The following is a 16,223-nucleotide window of genomic DNA, read 5'->3' as shown; positions in this document are numbered from 1 at the left end:
AAAATCTAGGGAGTATGAAGAAGGGGAACAGAGCAACCAGACCTGACACAGTATACCAGGTGTCAACACTAGCAGATCAACTCCTGATGGAAGACCTCTGTAAGATGTTCTCCAGGTTCATTAGCCATGTGCATTATGAATATGGATTTAACGTCATTTACCTAAAATGTATTTCTCACGTAATTATACACAGGCAGGGTAGCAATGAATGAGTTTAAGTCCCATTCTGCTGTTTAGTCCCTACTGCTCTTTAGTAAGTCTATTAGTTTCTTTGACTCTCCACTGGCTTTATTTGTAAAACTCAGATAATCGAATCTGTGCTACTATCTATCCCCCAGAGTTCTGATAAGAATCAAATGAGATCATGTATGTGAAAACACTCCATATACTGTAAAATCCTAGATAAATATGAATTAATATCCTTATACTTTATCTGCAATTTCAAATGAGGTTTGATGACTGGTCTCTTTATTCAAGCCCACTTGCTGCAACCCTTTACACAAATCAGTACTTGCCTAATTTTAGCAATACCAATATTGTATCAATTCTTAGTATCAAATTTTATTTATAGAATTAAGCTATCACTCTAGTGCCACTTTAGTACTGGGGTTTAATTAAGGTCTAATTACCACTAACTTATCATCTATTTCATTTCCCTCAGATATCTACTAGAAATGTCACACTAATTTAGTAAAGAAACCATCCTATTGATTTGTTGCCCCCATATATATTAACAAGTCAGTTCTGACTTGCCTTAAACAATGTCTGTAAATTCACTTACCATAATCATAATTCCTTCTCTGGCTGACCTTATTATTCCATACTGAATTTTTCTCATCTAGGAATACCATTAATAACCTCTCCTTCCTATTTCTGGTTTTCCCCAATAGGTGGATCCTGCTCTACTGCCAGACCTAGTTCTTCTGTCCTGAAACCAAGTATATTTAAAGGTTAATTTCATAACTCTAACCTCACTTTACCCACGTACAAGTTTATATTTTCTAGAGAAATTTTCTATTTTCATTTCACAAGAAAAATCATCAAACATATTCCAAATTGCTGAGAGGCTGGTTCTACTGCAAGCTTCTAATTTCTTTCCTTTGAAGATAGGAAATTTGACATTAAAAATAAAGAAATGGCACTTTGATAATGCAGTCTTGTACCAGAATTTATTTTCTTGTGCTTTAATCATTCTTTCCTGTAGTAGAGTTGAGCAGCATTCAGATCTTCCTTAGGTCTGTCACAGAGTATCAAATATTTTATTCTCTAAAATGTTGCTTCTTCAGAGATCTTTAAGTAAATTTAAAAGAATTCTTCCCAAACAGGAATTGAAACCATAAAAACTTCAATAAACGCTGAGATTTGTAATGTAATAATCACATGCTATTATTAGCATCAACAATTTACACCCTTAAGATCAGATGTCCTTCAAGAATGCCACTGAATCGTGGATATGTTATTGTAATATTCTCAGCTTCATTACTTTCAACAAGTAGCAATTAAATAACTTCTAAGGTGCAAATTAAACATTTGGTTCTCATGATCGCCACTAAAAATTTCAAATCAAAAATCATGCTTAGGAAATCCACAACCATTATTTTATATAACTACAGACAAATACTACTTTATGGCATTGCCCATAACTTTAAATATAGGCTTCATCCCCCTACAAATTGGTTTATCCCCCTACCTATTGGATCATCTGAGAAACAATAAGAAGTTAAGCAACAACAGTCTCCTAATTTTGATGATTTTATGATACTCAGTGACAGACCTAAATGGTCTAAAAGTAAACTGTGAAACTCTCTTAACAACCATACCCTCTACATTTTCCAGACAATCGATTGATTACATGTGAGAATATACTATACATATTCTGTGAAATATGCTAATGCTCCTGATTTAAAGAAAAGCTGGAGCTAAAGATCTTCCCTAATTATTCTAATTATCAGGATTCTTAAAAAGCCATCCACTCCCCAGTCACCCATCTTCACAATCAAGTGTAGAATCTGGACCCTCGCCACTAGAGGGGGTATTTCTTCTATTGGTTTCCCTTTCCCCTTACTTGGCTTACCAGAATTTCTAGTTGAACTAGAAATAAGCCTCAAGATCTACATCTTGACCTTTACTTCCCCTTCATATAGTGTGGCCCTTTCTTTTCATTTCGGGCTGTAAGTTGCCACAAAAATATTAACTTCAATCCCTAATTACTGTTATTATGTCCCACATCTTACTTCATTGCCTTTTTCACATAGACTAACAAGCTACATAGAGCTGATTCTAGAGACTTTGACAATAGTTCACTGGAAAGCAATCAGAAAATTGAACAAAGATTGAGTATTCTTTTTTTAATTTTTTACCTTATTATATTTAAATGATAACAATATTGAAAAATTAGACAAGAATTAGCAACAAATTTCAAAGAAACTCAATGTCTTTAAGTGACGCAGTGTCCTGCCTCCTAGATCATTTCTGGTGCTACTTAATCTGTGCCAGGAATAAAAGGCACTAGATGAGAAAATGGACAAAGTACCCATCTAGACCAAATATCTTACGATTACTTATTTAACTTAACTCACTATTTTTTCTGGCAAAGGTTATATACATCTGCTTAGAACAACCCCACTGACCACAAAGTAGTCACAAAGTGGGAAGGAATAGATGAAAGAGGAGCAGAGGGGAGAAGAGAGGAAAATAAATCTATTAAACAATCTTGAGGCCCGATAGAAGATGCAAAATATGCAAGAGCAGGGACTGAGATCAAAGCAAGGAATCAGAATCAGGAAATGAAGGAAGGAACAAACAGGAGCAGTGACACCACCGGATATCTGAACAATCCAAAAGACTCCAGAAAAAAATGGGTACTGGTTGGTTCCTTGCTGCTTTCTTGAAAAATCCTGGTCTAAGATAGAGCCCCCGAGAGAAGACCGAGATTAGCCAGTCAGAATCCGCACCCACTTCATGACAAGGGAGCGGAGAACGCCCAATGTTATCAGAATAAAATCAAATCCATCTGATGTGAATTTGCTCGGGACAAAGTGAGTATATAACCCAGAATGCTTTGGGCTGCATGTGACCAAATCCCAGATCACACTGGCTTACACAACAAGGAACTGAATTATCTCACGGAACTGGGAGTTCGGAGGTAAGGGAGACCGGGTACAACACAATCAGCAGTTCAGTAAGGTCATCACGAGCTCAGGTTTCTTCTGTGTTCTGTCCTCTAGATCAGATTCATCCAAAACTAGTTTCTCCTAAAATGGCTTGGGCAGCTCTGGCCATTATTTTCAGACACGACACCAACAGGAGAAGAGGCACCATCTCTTTCTTTTATCTCTTTTTAGGGACAAGAAATGCTTTCCCAGAAGCACCCTCTTCTAGACTTCCCTTCACATCTCACTGGGCAGAACAGGTTGCAGGCCATTCATTCCTAACTCTTCATTGTCAAAGGAAATGGAATTACCCAAGATTGCTTAGACCAGTGGTTCTCAACCTTCCTAGTGCCGCAACCCTTTAATACAGTTCCTCATGTTGTGGTGACCCCCAACCAGAAAATTATTTTCGTTGCTACTTCATAACTGTAATTTTGCTATTGTTATGAATCATAAATATCTGATATGCAGGATGTATTTTCATTGTTACAAATTGAACATAATTAAAGCATAGTGATTAATCACAAAAACAATATGTAATTATATATGTGTTTTCCGATGGTCTTAGGCGACCCCTGTGAAAGGGTCGCTCGACCCCCAAAGGGGTTGCGACCCACAGGTTGAGAACCGTTGGCTTAGACTAATCATCTGGGGTGGAATGAATGCTGCAGTCCATCACCATGACCAAACCAGGGGCAATTTATAATGATGAGTATTATTGTGACACTGTTTTTTGCCGGGGTCCAACCCCAGCAGGTCCAGGGGTTCCCAAAGGCGTAGACGGAGTCGGCGAAGAAGGAAGGACACGGAGACAGTGTTCAGTTGATCAGCAGCCTAGCCAGGATCTCCAGCCAGGATCTCCAGCCAAGTTCTGGTCTGGATCTCCAGAGAGGTTCTGCTTCAGATCTCCAGCGAAGTTCTGGTTAGGAACTCCAGCCATGTTCTGTGTCCATGTTCTCTTGCTAGGTTCTCCAGGTTCTCCAGCCAGGTTCTGTAGCCATGTTCCCTCGCTAGGTTCTCCAGCCAGGTTCTGTAGCCATGTTCCCTCGCTAGGTTCTCCAGCCAGGTTCTGCCCAGGTTCTCCAGCCAGGTTCAGTCACCAGGTTCTAGTCAGGTTCTCTTGCCAATTTCTGTAGTCAGGTTCAGTCCAGGATCTTTTGCCATGTTCTCTTGCTAGGTTCTGTCTCTAGGTTCTGAGGCCAGTTTCTGTCCAGGATCTTTTGCCATGTTCTCTCCAGCGAAGTTCTTCTGTCTCTAGAGAACGTTCTGTGTAGGTTCTGTGCCTAGGTTCTCTCTCTCTCTTGGTTCCGTATTCTAAGTTCTGTGTCTTGCTGTCTTATTACATCTGTATTTATACCAGTTGATTCAATCCTATCAATCTCTATTACAAAGGTTAGGGCATTTCTTATCTTCATTCCAGGGAGTAAAGATTATGTAGCTTAAGCATGATTGTTCGTAGTTAAAGTGATTAATTACCCACCTGGCACTAGTTAAGAGGTTTTATTCCCTCCCTAACTTCAGGGGAAAATCCCTACCTGGGGAAACAACCTTTCTCAGAGACCTTGGTTAAAACACATAGTGCCAAGAAGGTGAGCAAACATATTAAGAACAGTATGCCATATATGCCAGGTCCCTTGAAACAGCAAGCATGGACCGGCTCCTGGCAGTTTTTATTCCATAACAAACCTATAATTTAATTGCGCTGCTTCCATAATCTTAACTATTAGGCACGTCCTCTGCCTGAGATTCAGATAATTACTCTTTGCTCACATCCCATATTTACCATCATAAACTTATTTATCAAATATAAAACATTTTATAACTTTCTTGTTCAATCCACCACTTACAAAAAACTTTAATGCAACGTTTTAGAGCAAGAATATTAAACAGCCCTAGCCAGTTTGGCTCAGTGGATAGAGTGTCGGCCTGTGGACTGAAGGGTCCTGGGTTCGATTCCGGTCAAGGGCACGTACCTTGGTTGCAGGTTCCCTGGCCCTGGTTGTGGTAAGTGCAGGAGGCAACCAATCGATGTGTCTCTCTCACATCGCTGTTTCTCTCTGTCTCTCCCTCTCCCTTCCACTCTCTCCAAAAAAAATCAATGGAAAAATATCCTCAGGTGAGGATTAACAATAACAAAAAAAGAATGTCTCCCACAGCATCTTCAATAGATACAGGTACCTAGAATACCATTTCAATAAAGACTCAAAGCTGAGTTGAGTTTGGATCTAATGGGAAGTAGTGCCGTGACTGAGTAGTGATATCTACCAGAGACTTGGGTTTGGACACAACACGTGGCATATATTTGCTAACAGTGATTTAGAGAAAATCTCTCAATAACTTCCCTCCAATGATAATGACTTTCTCCTTATTTTTATTTTAGTGGGAATCCAATCTAATCCTCCTCTCACTTAACTCTCCCCATCTCATTTACATACCTATGAACTCCAAATTTTATATATAATGGGAGATTCCACAGGCATTTGGAACTGAGTCCCTTTTGTAAGTCCACAGAAAGACTTGGCAGAATGGCTTCATTTACAAACTGTCTCCCTTAAAGGAAGCCGGGGGGGGGGGGGGGGGGGGGGGGGGGGGACCTTTGGGGCTGGGCACAGGATTGAGGGAAAGAAGAAAAAAGAATGGCAACCCACTTCCAATTAAGGTGGACTTGCCCACACTTGCAAGACAAAAGGCAGAAAGAAACCAAAACCTAATCCTGGACAAAGGTGACTAATCAATTGGAGAATGCTTAAATAATGGCAGATTACAAACAGTAATTTATGTGTATAAAATGTATTTGAAAAAGACACTAAAGGACAACAGTGGTTATTCCTGGGTGAGTTGATTTATGGCTTTGTTTTTCTTTTGTCCTTCTATTCCTTATCTACATTTTTCTGAGTGTCCTGTACTGCACATGCATTGCCTTTTTAATGAAGAGAATAAAAAAAATAAAGGAAAATGTTTTTATCTTATCGCTCAATGTTTTAGTTGTTCCAATTAACCTCTTATTGCCTTGTAGTTAAGATCAAACTTGTTCAAAAAGAAATGGAAGAAAAAAGGGGAAAAAAGATTAAGCTTGTTCAAATAGTCTCCTATTGTTGGGCAGCTAAGTTGTTTTAATTTTTTTGTATCACAAACAAAAAAGTGCTCTTGTAGCTGAAAATTAATTTGAAATGTAAAAGAAAAAATAGAAAGATCCTTAGGAAATGAATTAAAAGTGTTGATTATCCTATAATACACTAAAATTATCACTACTCAAAAAACTAATTTAGGACATTCTAAATTAGTCCTAAAAAGTAATTTAGGATATTCTTCTTTTTTTACCAAATCACTGTTTTAACCAATTTATCTAGTTGATTAGTTTGCTTTCAACTAAACTGTATTTGGCCAAAATTGGTTTCGGCCAAAATAACTTCAAGTCAAATTGGTGTTGGACAAACAATATACTACCATCATCAAGGGAAAGTCTGAAGGCAGAAATAAGAAATATGATCCCAAAAAGGTTTAATAATAAAGAACCAGCAAGATGCCCTAGACAAGTTTGACAGAGAAAGATCATTTAGGCAGTGGCCAGCAAATTGCGGCTCGCGAGCCACATGCAGCTCTTTGGCCCCTTGAATGTGGCTCTTCCACAAAATACTGACTTCTGCGCATGGGCCACGAAGTTTCAGTCGCACTGTACATGTGCACCTGCATGTGGTATTTTGTGGAAGAGCCACACTCAAGGGGCCAAAGATCCACATGTGGCTTGTGAGCCACAGTTTGCCGACCACTGATCTAGAGCAATGATTCAAAGTAGAAGAATGTATTTTATCAAGGAGCTATAAGACTAGTCCAATTAGCTTCAAAAGTACTAGTAAGGGTATCAAATAAATTCATTTTCATCTGCCTGCTTGGATACTTTCCCTTAGAACAGTGGTTGGCAAACTGGCTCGGCAAACCGCGGCTCGCGAGCCACATGCTACTCTTTGCCCCCTTCAGTGTGGCTCTTCCACAAAATACCGACTTCTGCACATGGGCCACGAAGTTTCAATCTCACTGTACGTGTGCGCCCACACTGGAAGGGCCACACTGAAGGGGCCAAAGAGCCGCATGTGGCTCGTGAGCCGTGGTTTGCCGACCACGGCCTTAGAACACTGCTGGGGTTTTCCCTAAGTTCCCTAGATGAGAAAACTTAATCTTCTTGGGGTTCAATTAAGGATGCATGTTCCCCAAATCCTTCACCCACAATCACTTCCTCAACTAAATGAGGTTCTGGAGTGGCCACTGCATATGGGGAATCCAAACCACTTTTCTGGCATATTACGGTTCCTGCTCCAAATTACAAAAGGTAATATTAATATGGCTTGAGAGAGCTAGAAGACATCTCTGATTTTAACAGCCTTCTAAGAAACTTGATTATAGTCAGGATTTCTTTTTAGCCAGTTATGGTCAATAAAAAATCCCGGAGAGCTTTCTGAGCAGCCTCTATTCATTCAAATATTCATTGTCTGCCAGGATGTTGCTGAGGAAAGCAGGAAGATAGCGCAGCGAAAGAAATCTTTGCCACTAAAGAAGGCGTTCTATAGAAAAAAAGGAAAACAGAGAACTGTATTCATATTCAGTCACAGCAAAGTATGTAAGGGGGAGAGGGTTGTAGATTTACAATTCTGCTGTTTTTGGTAAGAAGTAAAAAAAAAAAATGTAGCGATGGACTATTCACTAATGCTGTTGGGGCAACTGAGTCGCCACTTGGAAAAAAATTAAGTTGGACCTATATTTCAACCATACACCAAGAAAAACGGATCAAAACTTGAAGCATAAAGCCTTGGCCAGGTGGCCCAGTTGTTTGGACCATCATCCCGTGCATCAAAAGGTTTCGGGCTCAATCGCTGGTCGGGGCACATAGAGAGAGTCAACTGATCAATATTTCTCTCACAGTGATGTTTCTCTTAGTCTCTTTCTCTCTCTAAGAAAATAAAATCAATAAAAACATCCTCGGGTGAGGATTAAAATAATATTTAAGCATAAAATAGAAACCACAAAAGTAGTAGAAGACAATAGGAGAAAATTATTTTATAACCTTGTAGTAGGACAGGGTTTTCTAACTATGACACAAAACCCAGAAGGCATAAAAGAGAAGACTTACAAATTCAACTACATTTTAGAAAAAAATCTAAAGAGCAAAAACGCCATAAGCAAAGACGGAAAAATAAATGACAAACAGGGTAAGGGGAAGTGATGTTATAGTTCATATTACAAAGGGCCAATCTCCGTAATAATCAACTAGCTATGAGATTATTTTCAAATGACCCCACCCCTCCCAAAACAGACAAAGAATACTGAGACACTTACAAATGGCTCTTAAACACATAAAAAGATATTCAAACTAATTCATAAGAGAAACAGAAATGAAAACTACACTAAGACAACATTTTCACCTATCAGATTGGAAAAAATCCAAAAGTTCAATAACACATTTGCTAGCAGGAATATGGGTAATTAGGCATTTCTGGAGGGGGCGGGGGTAGGGGTTTAAACTGTACAACCTCTGTGTAGGGCAATTTGGTTGTATGTATAAAACTACCATGATTTACACTCTTTAGTCTGCAATTCTACTTTTAGTAATTTACCCTACAAACATATTTCACAAGTATGAAATAATCTATGTAACAAAAGTATTTACTGCAGCATTGCTTGTAATAGCCAGAGATTGAAAATTTCCCAAAAAAGTCTATCAATATGGGGCTGGTTAAATAAATGATGCTATAGACACACAATGACGTGGTAGAGATATCCAATTACGTTGTTAAAGTGAAATATATATTGGATATTTTCCACTGTTATGGGAAGAACTCCACATTGTTAAGTGTAAAAACACAATAATACATATAATCTTCCATTTGTATAAAAAAGGAAAGCAGAATTTTTCTTTTTATTGGCTTCAATATGCATTGAATTTTTATTAAAACTCTAGAAGGATGGGAATTAGGTAGATGGGAACAGGGGTAGAAGGGAAACTTTTCATTACTAGACATTTTGTTTTTTGAATCACGTGAATGCACTACCTTTACAAAAATTAAATCTTAGAATGTTTAATAGATTAAATGTTTAGAAGATACTATATAATTCAAGCTCCCAGGTAATAGTCTACATTTGGGCCCCTTAGTCTATGAATGACAGATCTGGAGGCCTTGAATAGTAGCATCTAGAAATGGAAAACAAAGTCAAGGTTATAGATGGAAATCTGATGGCTAGAAGAAAAGAACTCCCTGATGACAGGTTGTATATGCCCAGGGAAGAGACAGTGAAAAAAAGAGGGAAGAACACAATCTCGTGAAACTGTCATGGCAAAAGTAGCACATCAAAACAAAGAGATCAGCCAGAGATTAATTCTTGGGGTAGTGGGGTCAAAAGGTGGTAATTCCTTAGGATAGCTGAATTGGTTCTTAGTGCAAACACGGGAGTCACAGAGTGGTGTAACGCAGGGGTACTATCCTCCACATGGGCAACTGGAAAACTAGTTGCAAACGACGTGACGAGGAGGTATATATAGTTAACAGCAGCACAAAAATGTGCAGCAGCCCTCCTCTGCTCCTCTATTATGCCTCACCCCTGAGTAAAACTCTCTCAGAAAAGTTAGTAAGGCCCGGAAGCTGGTTAGGATAAAGGAAATAGTTACTCTCGATGATTTTCTCAATGGTTGGAGCATCGGCCGGCAGACTGAAGGATCCCGGGGTTCAGTTCCAGTTAAGGGCACATACCTTGGTTAGAGGCTCAATCCCTAGCCTCGGTGGAGGTGTGTGTGGGAGGCAGCTAATTGATGTGTCTCTCGCACATTGATGTTTCTCTCTCTGTCTCTCCCCCACTTTCTTCCACTCTCTAAAAATCAATAGAAAAAAAATCCTCAGATGAGGATTAACCACAAAAAAATAAAAGAAAAAAATGATAAAATAGAATATTTTGAAAAAAGCTTCTTGAAAACTGCTTTCATTCTTTCATCAAATGTTTACAGAGAACCTACTCTGTGCCAAAAATTGCTTTAGGTGCACAATAAATTCTTCCCCCAAAATAAACATGGCCAAGATAATTTAAACAAAAAAGACATTTTTAAGAGATTTTGAGAAAAATAGAAACTTCTCTCAAAAATTCTGAAATATGAAAAGTCTCTAAAAAGTCAATTGACAACTCTAACATGCTACAAAACTATGGTAAAGTGATTTCAAATTTTATCCAGTTTATTCTACTGTTAATATAGTAATTTAACATGTGAATTTTAAATAAGACAATCATTTTCAGAAATTAAAAATATGGTAGTGTACTTCATTTTACTAAGTTTAAATACATAAATCTTTAAAATATGACTTTCTATTGTCATCACTATAATTGATAAAACAGAAAAACATAACTGGAAAAGGGAACTAATTCAGAACAGATGTTAGGGAGGAATTTTTCCAGTAGTGAACTATAAACATGCGGAATAAATACTGGAAAATGTATTATGGTTTAAAAAAAAAAATCAGTTACTAATTACAAGATCTAAGCAGGAAACCAAATACCTAAATATGTAGAGTAGGCATTTAAAAAATTGCCCTAAATTAATGAACAAAATTTTTTACTATCCAAACTTTTTTACTATCCAAACTGCAATGTGTTAAAACTCAGGTATTTCCCAATGCCTGGTGGTGGGGAACCTTTTTACTGCCAAGTGCCATTTGGATATTTATAACATTACTAGAGGCCCAGTGCACGAATTCGTTCACGGGTGGGGTCCCTCTGGGTGGCCTGCAGGGATCGGGTCAAAACCCGCAGTCCAATGCAGCCTGCAGCTCCTACCTGCCACTCCCGCTCATCCCGGCCCCACTCTGCCTGCAGTGGGCTCAGGCCCAATCAGTCCCGATCCGAAGAGGCTCATGTTGTCATAGCAGTGCTCGCCAGCCATGAGCCCTGCGTCTGTCGTTCTCCCAAGGGGAGTGGCCTGTAGACTGGGCTGAAACCGGCTCTTCAACATCCCCCGAGGGGTCCCAGATTGTGAGAGGCCAGGTTGAGGGAACCCACTGGTCCACGATTGGGTGGGGGAGGGACCGCGGGAGGGCTCCAGGGCGTGTCTGGCCCATCTCGCTCAGTCCTGATTGGCCAGACCCCAACAGCAAGCTAACCTACCAGTCAGAGCATCTGCCCCCTGGTGGTCAGTGCATGTCATAGCGAGTGGTTGAGCAGCCTTAGCATATCACTAGCATATTAAGCTTTGATTGGTTGTTCTGCTGTTCGGTCTATTTCCATATTACCCTTTTTATTATATAAGATTCTCAGGCCTTACAAAATTACCAACTTAAAAATTAGCTATATTTGGTCAAACATTTAATTAGCTCACCCCTAATGCCTTGGCAGGGCCAGACCGAAAGATTTCGTGGGCCTTATATGGCCCGAGGGCCAGACATTCCCCACCCCTGGCTCGTAATAGTCAGCTCTTATCTCTTATATAAAAGGCCCGTGGCCATCATGCTGTAATGCCGTCACAACCAAACAAGCAGCAGCTCTCCCGGCAGGCGGGGCAGAGGGCGGGGCAGCAAGCTACAAGCGGTGATGGGTGGGGCGGCCAGCTGAGGCAAGCAGAAGTGAGCTACTTGTGCACGATTTTGTGCACGCTGGGCCTCTAGTTTATCTATAAAGATGTAGCCAACTGCAAACCTAACAAGTTTACAAACAAAATGTATTCTTTCTACTCGCTTTGCTAGCAGTTTTCAACTTAATAGCTACTTGGTACTTTTCTTTTGACCTGCCTTCTTAATATTTCACTTTCTCCATTGACTCACCCTCTAAAGGGAGATATAAAGACTTGCAACCCCAACATCACCAGTCCTTCTCTAGGAAAAAAGCAGACAGGACACTTCTGCCTCAGCTGTGACATTTAAGAAATGGCTTATTCTTAGCACACAGTGAAGATCAGAAAAGAGCTGAAAAGGAACAAACAACAGAATCCATTCCAATGAAAGTTTATTAATTTGTATGAAGTCAATTTGTGACTCATCCATATTCAAATGATTGTACAAAAACAAATTTCAAAGCTAAAAATATAAAATGACTTTTGGACTACCCAGGTTTCTGTTTGTTTCCACTTTACGGCCAGGCAAAGGCTGTGATGCTGGCAGTACATTAACTCTGTCAGGCCACCAAGATCTCACTCAATGGCTACGGTTAGTTATTATGCAAGTCAAAATATTTCAATATAATATTGCTACTATAAGCACACGTGTTAAATACAAAAAGAGTTCAGGAGCCTCCTGACTACAGCAATCAGACAGTGATAGAACAGGCCAGAGTTGACCCAGGAGTCACAATATAGAACGAACCTAAAAAAGCATTCAACTTTACAACCTGAAAGATGCTTAAAGATCATATAGTGAACCAGACACTATCATTTTACAGATGATGATACCAAGGCCCCGCCAAAAGATGAATTAACTTACCCAAGGCAGGGCCACTTGGCAGCAGCAAAGCCAGATCCAGGCCTCTGAGAAGCAATCTAGTGGTCTCCCTCAAATACAGCATCCCACTCTCGGAGAACATGCTGAAGGAACTGAGCTTGTACATGTAAAGCAATCGGGATTTTTTCGGTGGGTTGTTTGGGGTTGTTGGTGTTTGTTTGTTTATTTGTTTTTTCAGAGTTAGGTGACGGGAAAGTGGTGCACGGTTATATGTGGAAAGGGATGTTTACTTCATACATCAACTGTAGCCCAAATGCAGATCTTATTTCACAGGCATAAATAATATCCTGAATAGGTTTAACACACATGAGTAATAACTCTTCTCCTCAAACCACCTGTGGTCTTCTAGCGTTTACCAGAGACTGGGGAAAACGTGACTAAGAAATAAACTACTACCTTTTTAACTAGAATGCAAGCCTGTCCTGTTTTTTACTAGTGAGTAGAAAAATACTGCTTCATGAGATTTTAAAATATTATTAGCACTTATACTACCAAGTAATCTTTCCATCTTGGTTTTTCACTCTTTTCTAAAATTGTCTATAACATAAAAAGTCTTTTCTGATCTATTACTTTTTCTTAAAGTAAATTTTAATTTCTAAGTCACATTGGGTCTCTCTCTGAAACTTCTAATAAATCATAATTCCAAATTTTCTTTGCCTAGTTTATTTCTGCATATATAGAGTCAGACAAATCTATATATACATATTTCAGAAAAGGTAAAAGATTGAAGAATTTTTATATTTAACTGGTTCTCAATTTTCTAAACATTAAGAAATTTTTCCAAAAGAAGTTATTAACATTTCCTAGCCTGTAGCATCCAGTTTATCACTGTGACAAAACAACCTAAGAGAAAGTGCAAATAGAGGAAAGAGGGTAGAATGAGAGTCAAATCAAAAGTCTACCAGGAAAAAAAAAAAATCATAGCAAATCTTCCTACGCAGATATTACAGATATAAGCCAAACTGCAATTTCCTTGTATCACCATGCAGCTGTCTGGACTTGTGGCAGGCACCTTGACAAGGTATGTTCAAACACGAGTACCGGAAGTTCAGGTAAAGAAAACAACTAATGTATGACCTCATATACATCCATTCATGCCAAGACATCCATTCACACAACTTGTTATTTATATTATTAATTCAAATTTAAATGGGGGAATATTTACTATCTATGTTAAACTGAGTTGCCACAGAAATCTCAAAGATGTGTGAGGCATGCTTCTGAAGCTTATAGTTTGACAGGGGAATAAGCAATGAACACAAGAGCACAAAAACAAGGCAGTAAAGTAAGAATTTTATGAAAGACTAAAGCACAACCTGAGCTAATTTTCTTGAGCTAATTTTCGAGGAAGGGAAAAATTTCAATAAGCAGAGAAGGGGAAGAAGGAAATGCCATAAAAAGGAAAACTATGAATAAATGTGGAAAGGTAAAAGGATGTTTGAAGAACAGTGAAGATATCAGTTTGACTAGAACAGAAAAATCCTGTGGAAATTAAGAGGCCACAATGTAGAGGCTTTCGTGTTTTATGGTAGAGATAAGATCCAACTGCTGAAGACTTTTTGAGCAAGAGAGTTATATAACAAAAGCTATATTTTAGGAAGATTAATCTGGAGATAATAGAGTTGATAAAGAAGGGATGGTATACGGGTAGGTCAGATAGGCTACTGTAGTAGTCCCACGTACCTGAGTCCCATACACTTAAGTATATAAGTCAATGTAGCTCAGGTTACTAAATTGTATATACATTTCTTAAATACAATATAGAATTTCTACACTGATTCTAGAAAACTTAAGTTACACACAATTTTTTTTTTAACTTTTCTTCCTATATGCACCTTAGTTAACTTCTGGCTTGAAATTTTTATTTTACCTTTCTTCACCCAATCTTTGCATTAATAAGACTCATCATTCTTTACCTATTAGCAAAATCAACAAGATTATATGTCATTGCTTAATCAGAAGAGCATTTAAAGCAAGTAAGTCCCACTTTGTTAAAGCAATTGCTTTCTATCACACATAATAAATTTCCCCCAAATTTTCATAGTTTATTGTCTAAGAGAAAGAGCCCTTTCGTTCTTGCAGATAGATTATACCTATAAAACCAAAATAAAATGAAAGTTAATTATCCAGTGAATTTGTAATAGTTACTTCATCGAAAGAGCCTTTAGCAAATTGGCTGCCATAAGTATTATGAAAGCAGAAACTAACTACTTTCATTGCTTAGGTCACGCATAAATGTCCCGCTTCTAGAAAAAAGGCAAAACCAGGTAAGTTTTCAACATTTCGTAGATTAAGGTAGTCTTATTCTACTTGATTTCCTAAAATGAGAGTTTTATAAAGTAATGACTTTCCTTTAATAAAAAAAGTCATCCAAAAGGCAATTTAGATTACTCAAATAGTCATACATATGCCTTATAGTATATTACCCCTGACTTCTAGTAAATCAGACTTTTGAAAAGTTATAGATAGAACACGTTATTAACTTGAAAAGCGAATGATTCAGCCCTAGCTGGTCTGGCTCAGTGGATAGAGTGTCAGCCTGTGGACTGAAGGGTCCCAGGTTCGATTCTGGTCAATGGCCGGATTGTGGGCTCGGTCCCCAGTGGGGATCATGCAGGAGGCAGCTGATCACTGATTCTCTCTCATCATTGATGTTTCTACCTCTCTCCCTCTCCCTTCCTCTCTGAAATCAATAAAAAAAAAAAAAATTTAAAAAAGAAAAGAGAATGATTCATTCCATTTGAGGTTTCCTAAAGACTTGCATATGTTTAGGGACCTAGGATTAAGCAGGGGATGGTGTCCCATTTTGTAACAGAGCCTTGTTTCTGCTTCCAAGACTTTCCATTTCAGTGCAAAAATATTACCACTTATCAATGACCACTGGAATCCTCCAACAGTCAGTCCAGTTTCCTCCTCAGAGAAGCCCTACACCAGCTGATTGGTTCAGGGCAATCAGACAACAGCCCTGAGCCTAACAGTCATCAAGGAACAAAGATTAGTGACCATGGGGGTCAGGGAAGCACAAAATTAACCAACACAGATGTCCAGAAAGATAACACGTACTCAGAGAGAAATGCTTTACCTGGAGATATTCAGCAAGGAATAGAATTATTTTTAATTCAAGGTAAACAAAAATACAGGGTTAAAACTGAGGGAGCCCAATTCATAAGAACAAACTTGGTTAGTTGTTTTATAACTACCTTGAGTGGGCAAGAACCTTTTTTATATATTAACATTTAGAAAACGAAGCTTATTAAATAAATTCGTTGAAAGATGTCCCGTTTCCTAAAAACTGTGCCTAATTTTAGGGTTCCTGCTTTAGTGTGATTCCAATTCGGCGTGAGATTTCAAATTGAAGGGGGAACGGGTGGGGTGCAGAACACATGAAATTTTTACTGCATGGAAATAAAAGTATTTTTAAACCTTCTTGGGGGTGAAGAGTTAGGCAAGAAGTAATACGTGGAAATTGTCAAGTGCTTCTCTACACACCCACCCACCAGATACCATCGCAGCCGGCGAAGGGAGTCTCCCTCTTCTTGCCTGACAGCTTCACTTTCTTTGAGGTCTGAAGCTGGTGATCACACTTGGCCCGTCATGGTATTTTCAG

General features: G+C 38.7%; 1 long non-coding RNA gene across 1 annotated transcript in view; it reads right to left on the bottom strand.

The window, feature by feature from the left end:
- LOC118667260 overlaps positions 1-16,223 on the bottom strand; it is a 76,567-nt gene that overhangs the window by 59,832 nt on the left and 512 nt on the right. The gene's annotated exons all lie outside the window — the stretch shown is intronic.

Source organism: Myotis myotis, unplaced genomic scaffold (genome assembly GCF_014108235.1).
Source record: "Myotis myotis isolate mMyoMyo1 unplaced genomic scaffold, mMyoMyo1.p scaffold_m19_p_12, whole genome shotgun sequence".
In the NCBI taxonomy this organism is placed as follows: domain Eukaryota; kingdom Metazoa; phylum Chordata; class Mammalia; order Chiroptera; family Vespertilionidae; genus Myotis; species Myotis myotis.
This window is presented reverse-complemented; position numbering and strand designations above follow the sequence as displayed.